This window comes from Phoenix dactylifera, chromosome 3 (assembly GCF_051530095.1).
Source record: "Phoenix dactylifera cultivar Ajwa chromosome 3, Ajwa_hap1_PhDact_Kaust_v1.1, whole genome shotgun sequence".
In the NCBI taxonomy this organism is placed as follows: Eukaryota; Viridiplantae; Streptophyta; class Magnoliopsida; order Arecales; family Arecaceae; genus Phoenix; species Phoenix dactylifera.
The window spans coordinates 7,909,020-7,917,290 of NC_143192.1; positions in this window are offsets into that span (position 1 = coordinate 7,909,020).

Here is an 8,271-nt window from a genome sequence, read left to right on the forward strand (position 1 = left end):
TACGGTGTCAACCATACTAAAAATCTCATAAGAGATTTTCTAATCTCGTGTACAAAAAAAAGATAGAAAATACATACAAAATAACCTTTACTAAGGTTTGACTTTTTTTATTGTAGCTCGAGTTTGATTGCTCTGAATATTGGAATTCTGAAGAATAGAAGTCATCTCTTTTCTTTTTCCTTTCTTGTTCACTCTTGATGTTATGGTAGAACTCAATGATTGGAAGTTGAAGATCTTTTCTCTATAGATATTTGAAAGCTCTCTCTAAAGTGGATGGAGGCTTTGAATGATCATTTCTCTCAGATTAATCCTCAAGCTGAATCTCAAGAAGTGGTGGTTGATTTTTATTTCTTTTTTCTACCTCATCCATTTAATCTCCTTCATCTACTATCTTCTCCAATTCAATTTGGAAGCTTTTATAATATGAAAAGTTATTAGAGCCATTTATACTTGTTGGAGAGGTGAAGATAGCTGTTGGAAGTGAATATGGTCATTCTATTTTCGCAGAAAAACTAGTCATTACTATTGTTAGGCTTAAACAAGTCCACTCAACTTCTTCAGGGGTTGGCTCGACTTCTTCAGAAAACGACACAAGAAAGTGCTCATTTTTGCTGTGCTCTATCTTTCACCTATAATCATTGAGGGGTCGACTCGTGATCCACTAGGGTCGAATCGCAAAAGGGCTAGTTTACTAGGAGTTATGCATACTTAATTCATTTATGTAAAATATAAAGTAAATAAATATATATCTTAAGAACATACATCATAAATGCTTTATAAAATATTTAAATTAACTCAAGCTAATATATGTTCAATTAAGTATATACTCAACTTACTCTCTCCTCCTTTTTGATAGCATCAAAAAGTTACATTTTAAAATTTATAGCAACTTTAAGTTTATCCCAATCAAATTTTAGGTTAATTGAAGAGCTTAAATATGCAAGCATGAAAGGTAAAATTTAGAGCTTTTAATTAAATTTTAGAGCACTTTAGGTTCAAGAGTTAGTTTTCTTCAGAAATTTTAGACTTAGCAATACTTAACTTTCTCTCTCCCCCTTTTCATTAAATTAGAACTATTCAAAATAAATTTTATTGGTGCTAAAAATATCAAATATGAGAGTCTAATGTTGCACTTACACTTTGCCAAATAGAAAAGATCTTTTCTTCTAGGTTTTTTATATTATAGTTCATCTACTCATTCACTTAGTGGTGGAAGCTAAAGTTGGTGGACCGGTTCATTACCGATGGATATATCCTATTAAAAGGTGATTTTGCTAAACTTTAATGTCCATATTTAAAAATTATATGCCTTGCAATATCATTCTGATGATGATATTGATTAAAAAAAATTATTGTTGAAGGTTTCTTGTGTGCTTAAGGGATTATGTACACAATCAAGCTTATCTTGAGGGCTCGATTGTTGAAGAATATATTAATGAGGAGTTTTTGATATTTTGTTCGAGATATCTTGAAGGTGTCAAAACTGCTTTCAATCCATCTTAAAAAATTGTGACGTTGTAGAGAAAGCAGAAGTTTACAAGTCTCATGTGATGGAAGAGTTCTAGAAAAAGTTGAAAGTGTTGTTCTTGACCAAAAATCTTTAGCATAAGGAGATATACCAAAAATATTAGGTATTTAGTTAAGAAATTTATGGGCCCAACGATTGAGTAAACATGGTTGGTTGAATTATTTTTTGAATGGCTTTTCAAACAGGTTAGACATTTAATACATTATTTTTTTTTAATTTTAGTGGATATTAACATTGAATAATTAATCATTACTTCTATCATTTTTTTAGGTACCAACGATGATGGAGAGAAATTGTTCCGATGAAATAATAGTCATTGCTTGAGGTTCGAACAATATTATCAACATATATGATGGGTTCATCATAAATGATTTTAAATTTTATATTAAAGAGCGTGAGAAATTTAGAAAAATTCAAAACAGTGGGGTTATGGTTGAGGCGGATGGAAAAACTTATTATGGTACCCTAGCAGATATTTATGAGCTAGATTATTATAAAAAGTTTAAGGTAGTATTATTTCAATATGATTGGGAGATATAAACTCACTTAGAGGTTTGAGGCAAGACATAAATGGCTTTATACTTACAAATTTTTTAAGATTGATACATACTGGTGTGTTGTGGTCGAGGAGTCATTATCATCCAGCGAGATTAGTCACATAAAAGCTCAGGTGTTTGCCAAATTGATGGGCTTGAAGCGTTATGGTTGAGTGAGAAATTATGCCATTAGAGTTATCCCCACTCAGTAGTCTACAGTGAGTAGATATACCCAAGATATTAGACAAAGTAGTAGCACTGTAAAGATTTATAGTCTGAAGGCAATGATGAAGGACATGAGGTAGAGCCATCAGACGAAGATGGAGGAGATGAGGCAGAGCCATCATATAGAGATACAATCTTTGAGGGCTTAGCTTGACCAGATTGCATCTATGTTGCATAGGTTTGTCCCTCTTTAGGTAAATAACTACATCCATTTGAATATTTTACATAATTATCATATATTTTTGTATTAGCATAATGACTTTCGTATTCTTAACTTCTAAAGTTTCTATCTTTTTCTTGCAGGTTCTTGATACTTCTTCTACTCGTAGAGATGATGATGATGATGCCATCAACCCCCTGATAGCTCTTAGACTATTTATTTAGGAGTTTTATATGTATAATTTTTATATTTTTCAAAGCACATTATAAATATAAATTGACAATGTAACTGTAATCATATTTGGCAATATGAATATTTCGAATAATCTATTTGATTGTGACATGCGTCTGCTTATATGACTTTTGTTGTGTATGCGTTTGGTGTATATATGAGTTTTAATTTTTTTTTAAATTAGTTTTTTTTTAAATAACTTTTACGACGCTTTAAATAAAACTGTCTATACTTATAAGCATCGGTATATACAATAAAAAATGTCGGCAATGCCTAATTTTCTTATTGTGATGGCTTGCTCATCCTGGTGGATTACCTGATGCTCAAAAGCCACTTAACCAGATTCAAATTCAACTTCTAGTTATAACTACTTTACCTGATCCTCAAAACCTCCTATTTACAAGGGTTGGCGAGGAATACATAGATGAAGAGGATGGTGGCTTCATTGCGGTGATGAACTACGTTATGGGAAAAATTCACATGCAATGTTTTTAAGACATCAAATCTAGAAATGAAAGATTATTACATTGAGACTGTCACTAGTGATCGCTCTCCACGATTTCTCTATATTGTAGACTATGAAAAATGGACCATGCTTGATTCCACTTTAGACTCTGGCATTGCTGCTCTCACAATGTATAGGGCGAAGTTTGACATCAATGGTTTTGATGAGGTCTGCAATATCTACCCTAGAGGAAAGGTTGAACTTGTTCCATCATTGACTGTGCCATTTATTTTGATAATTGTTACATGGAAACAGTAGAAGGAGAGTTTCTATTGGTTATCAATTGTTCAGAGAGCAACGAGGAAGATGAAGAAGAGGACTCATCCTGGATGAGGAGCATTTCCTTCTTTATACATTGGATGAGAGTAAAAGACACTGGTTGGAACTCGGTGACAGGATAGTGTTATTAGTTGGAAATCATAACTCGTCTGATTCAACTTATGCTTCTAAATTGAAAGGAAATTATCCTTTCTTTCATGCAGACAATAAAGCTTATTTGAAAGGAGACAACCAGCTTCTTTATTTGGAAGTGCTCAAAATGGAGAACGACGGATGCAATCTATTGCCATGTTACTGGGATAACGATCGTCCAGGTTCCTTAGGACCTACTAGGGTGATATCTGATCTCTGTTAGCAAGATTATGAAGCTTATTCAATTTGTCTTAGACTTGCAAGTTGTATTTAAACTTATTGTTGTGGTGATGGTGTTTCAAGGAAGAATTATTCATGGCCTGTTGTAATATGGACAGCATATCCTATTTTCTAAGAAGTGTTCCTTTCTCCAACAATTGATTTCTATCGAAAAGTTTCTATATGATATGATTAAAATGTCCTGCATGACATCTTTCTTCTCCTAACAATAATGTAAAAGTTTTAGATTTACGACATTCTGCAAAGTACATAAAAATCAAATCCTTGACACAATCAAATACTTAGTACAAGAAATACAAGTTATCATGTCATCAGCTTTTGAAATATGTTGAACTAGCACTGTTTCTCCTAATTAATCACCTTGGGGGGTGAAGGGCTGCACCTAGGTGGTCAGTCCCCAAGAGAGACTAGTTTTGTGGATGTTAAACCCTGATTCTTTGGTTTGCATGTAGGCTTGGTGTTAATTACTTGGCGTTTATGTGCTCAACATCACTGCTCAATTATAATCAAAATAGTACTATTCATTCCCTCTGAATCATTTTTTCTGAACCAACAAGCTTTTATTAATGACCTATTGGAGTTTCACATGCATGCTACCTATGGATTGTCCCATATTTGACTAGTCCTGCTGAAGAAGACCTATTGTATTTCCTCTTAAATTCAATCACCATGTCTGACTTCTAACTTCTTGCAGGCAAATAGAAGATAGTAGGTTCCGGGTCAACCTGTAATAGATCATTAAGAGTTGTGAGAAAGCAGGATGCACCCAATGATAGGAAGCTGAACTGCTTCAATTCGTATACCAACATTATTTTACCATTCCACTTTCGCAGTTTTAGCTAATGATTTCCTTTGCACAGTATTGATTAGGTTATCACCATAATAACATTCCCTTATCTGCATATTGAGTATTCATTTATCCTTATAATTTGAATGATAAAGCTGGTTGAAACATCAACTTGTGAAATTTGGCAAGATCAAACCCTGATTCTCAGATTATAGTGAGATTAATAAAGTGTTTAATAAAAGGAACATTCGTCTTGGCTATTCAGGAATAGTTGACGCTTTGACTGGAATCTGAATGATTTCTTAATGATCAAGGATGCATGTCTCGCATCTCTCTTGCAACTAAAGTTGCAAATAGTGCTATTTTGCATAATATTTAAGTTCCCAGTAGCTAGGGTAACGTAGTAATATGATGGCAATGGGCTGCCTCTAAATGACTTATAATTAGATTTTGACTGCTGCAGTCACACGTCGCGCAAGGCAGGCATAGAACTGAGTTTATGCAGCATTTTTGCAGTTTATAATAGCGAAAATTATTGACCAGAACCAATGTCATAGTCTCATAGTCTCACATTAACTAATAAAAAGGATGCCACATTGATTTATTAGCCTAAACCGATTCTCCTCCTAACAGCTTAACAGAGCCACACCCCATTATAAGTCACAATTTTTATTTAGTCATATGGGCCCTCACTAATAGATATTAGAATCAACGAGGATCCAGTGGTCAAATAAGACTCGAGCTATAGGTAAGCCCTATCTATAACACCTACCCCAACTAATAAGAAATTGGGCTTACTTCGCTTGATCGGCTTAGATATAAGAGTTGGAATAGAAGATCGAAAAAAAAATGGATAGAGCCTTGTTCAACTTGGAGTAGGAGATGAACTCCTCCATTTCGATATTCTACAGGAACTAGGAAACTTAGTCTTCATCGGTTATTTAAAGATCCCCACACCTCCTTCCGCCTCACCACTGACAAGTTTTGTCGATCACCACCGCTAGACCACTATCGATTCCGTTTTTCTTTCTTGTCCGAACTTCCAACGACCTTGAGTAATGGTGCTCACCAGAGATTTTAATTGAGCGCTCGTCAGAGTTTTAGATTTTGAATGAAATTTTTGAAATTAATTGAATCTATAGTTTGGTTTTGCTAAAGTAAGTAATATAACCATTTTTTTAGATTTATTAGTAAATTGTAAGATAATTATATTAATAAATTGAAACTATACTATTTATGATGCATGAATTTGATGGATGGTATTTTATTACTGAATATGCTTTATTTTGGAATATTATGATGATTCATGGTCAGAAATATTGAACTTGTTAGATTACTTTCAATATCTCATGATTTTTTGTATTTTTTTTTGAACTAAGACATGAACTGCACGATTATTTTGAACTCTCGGCATAACTATATTAAGAACCTCGCCAATGGACGCTAATACATTGGCACTTGGTTAGTGCTAAAGGTTATGTCATAAAAAGATGCGCGACATACCGTAAATAGATATGCGGTCCAAAAAGACTTTGCCACAAGATGATGCATGGCACATCGCAAGAAGATGAGAGGTATCATGATCTTATGAAAAATATGGTCATAGCTCATGGTTGACGAGATAAACTTAATGTTTTGAAAGAATTTAATTTTTGAGAAATATTGAATTTGGCATGTATAATGTTTTGATAATGTTGCATATCTAGATTTGACTTTTAATTGATGAATTATATATGCTTATTTTCTATAAATAATTATTTAAACTATTGTCTGATTAATCTGGTTAAAGTGTTTATTGCTTGCTGGCTGTCTAGCTCATTATTTCATATCATACTGTTTTTAAGATTCTGTGCACTAAGAGGGCACGAGGTTATGATGGAAAGAGTGATTAGAGGCAAATTTGACATCTTAAATTTAGATTAAAATTGACTAGAGTTTGATATAGGATCTTTTGAACATTGTTGGTTCTGTGAGACATTAAAACTTAGTTCTAGTTATTTAAATTAAAGTTTAAATATTAGTTATTTAAATTTATTTCGCTGGTTGCTTTATGATATCGTGATGGAATGCCTTGCCTGCTTATAGGGACAGTTCCCTATGAGAATGCGACAGTTTCCGCGACCCCAACTCACAAACTCGGGTCGCGGGCGTAACACCATCTCGAGTGTGAGCCAACCATGACAAGGGCATCATAAAATTGGGTAAGGGAGATTGTCATAGCCCTACATTAGCTAATAAAAGGGGTGCCACATGGATTTTATTAGTTTGGCTGGTCCTCCTTCAAACAAACTCTAGGAACGGCAACGAAAAGAGTACCTACAAAATTTACCCAATCCATATTCAAACCTATTTAAAATCCTACTACTCGAACCCGTCCCAAATTCAATTAAAAATTTGTCCAAGAATTGCAAACCCATCCGATCAAAAAATGGTAAATTTGTTAGATACCCAAGCCTATTCAATTAATCTTTATTCGTATCAATTTATTCGGGTCAAGTCAGATATCCGACCCCAAATTACAAAAAAAAAAAAAGAGAAAAGAAAAGAGAAAACATAAAAAAAGACCTTCGTATAATGACCTGAATATAACTAATATCAAATAAAAACCAACAACATGTAAAACTTCCAACTGAAACTTAAATAAACAACTATAATCCATAATACCAACATTAAGTCCATAATCTCCTCACCTCTCTATTGTATAATATTTTTCTAATATTTTATAAAATATATAATATTATATATAATTAGAGTGGAACAACAACTACACAACGGTCAAACCCAAACACTATGTGGTTTTGCTAAATGGTTCTATTAAAGTTTAGAATAGGGGCGGATATCCCAAAGAAACGCGTCTAGCCGCCATCCCCATCAAACACTGACAAGAAGTCCCTCCATACCTTTTTCCTTTTTAACACTCAGTCCGCTTGACCACTTGTCTTTTAATTTCCGGTCCCTCTCCACACTACACGGCGCATAGAGACATGGCATAGGAGAAGGACCGCAAACTAGGCCGTTCAATGACCCCTTTCCTTTACACGCAAGTCCGCGGAGGGGCTGCGTGTTAAAGTGCACCATACCATCAGGCCTTTCTAGGCGTAATTCTCAAATCTCAGCTGTGAAGGACTGAAGGTATCTAGGTCATCCATTTACAAAGCCAAAAGCTTCAGATTAAAACTTACCAACATAACTTGAATTGCATGCCTTGTTCATTGATTGCTGAAAGCTTGATCCAAACAAAGAGAGGAGAAATTTGTCACCAAGATGGTAGCTTGGTGGTAAGGGGGCGATAATTCCATCCGAGTTGTCCGGATTCGAAACGCACGGACGTCGATTAAATCAGGGAACCGGAAGCCCCATGCCCGGACGGCTCGTTGGCAGATATACTTTTCTTCCATCTGTACCGAGGTGGCGCTGGGATAACATACCCACACGTGAGGCGGTGAGCCTACAGGTCGGGAAAGGCACGCAAAAACCTACGACCTGTATCGAACATTCCCTGGTGGAAGGGGGGCCCAGTAGTGAGGCTGCTACGCGGGTGGGTTGGTTGCTCCCCCTCCCCTCCTATTTTTCTACCAAAAAGAAGAGAGAGGAGAAATTTCCTTTTCCAATCCTCTAAATATGGGTCTCATGAAAAAAGTTACAAAG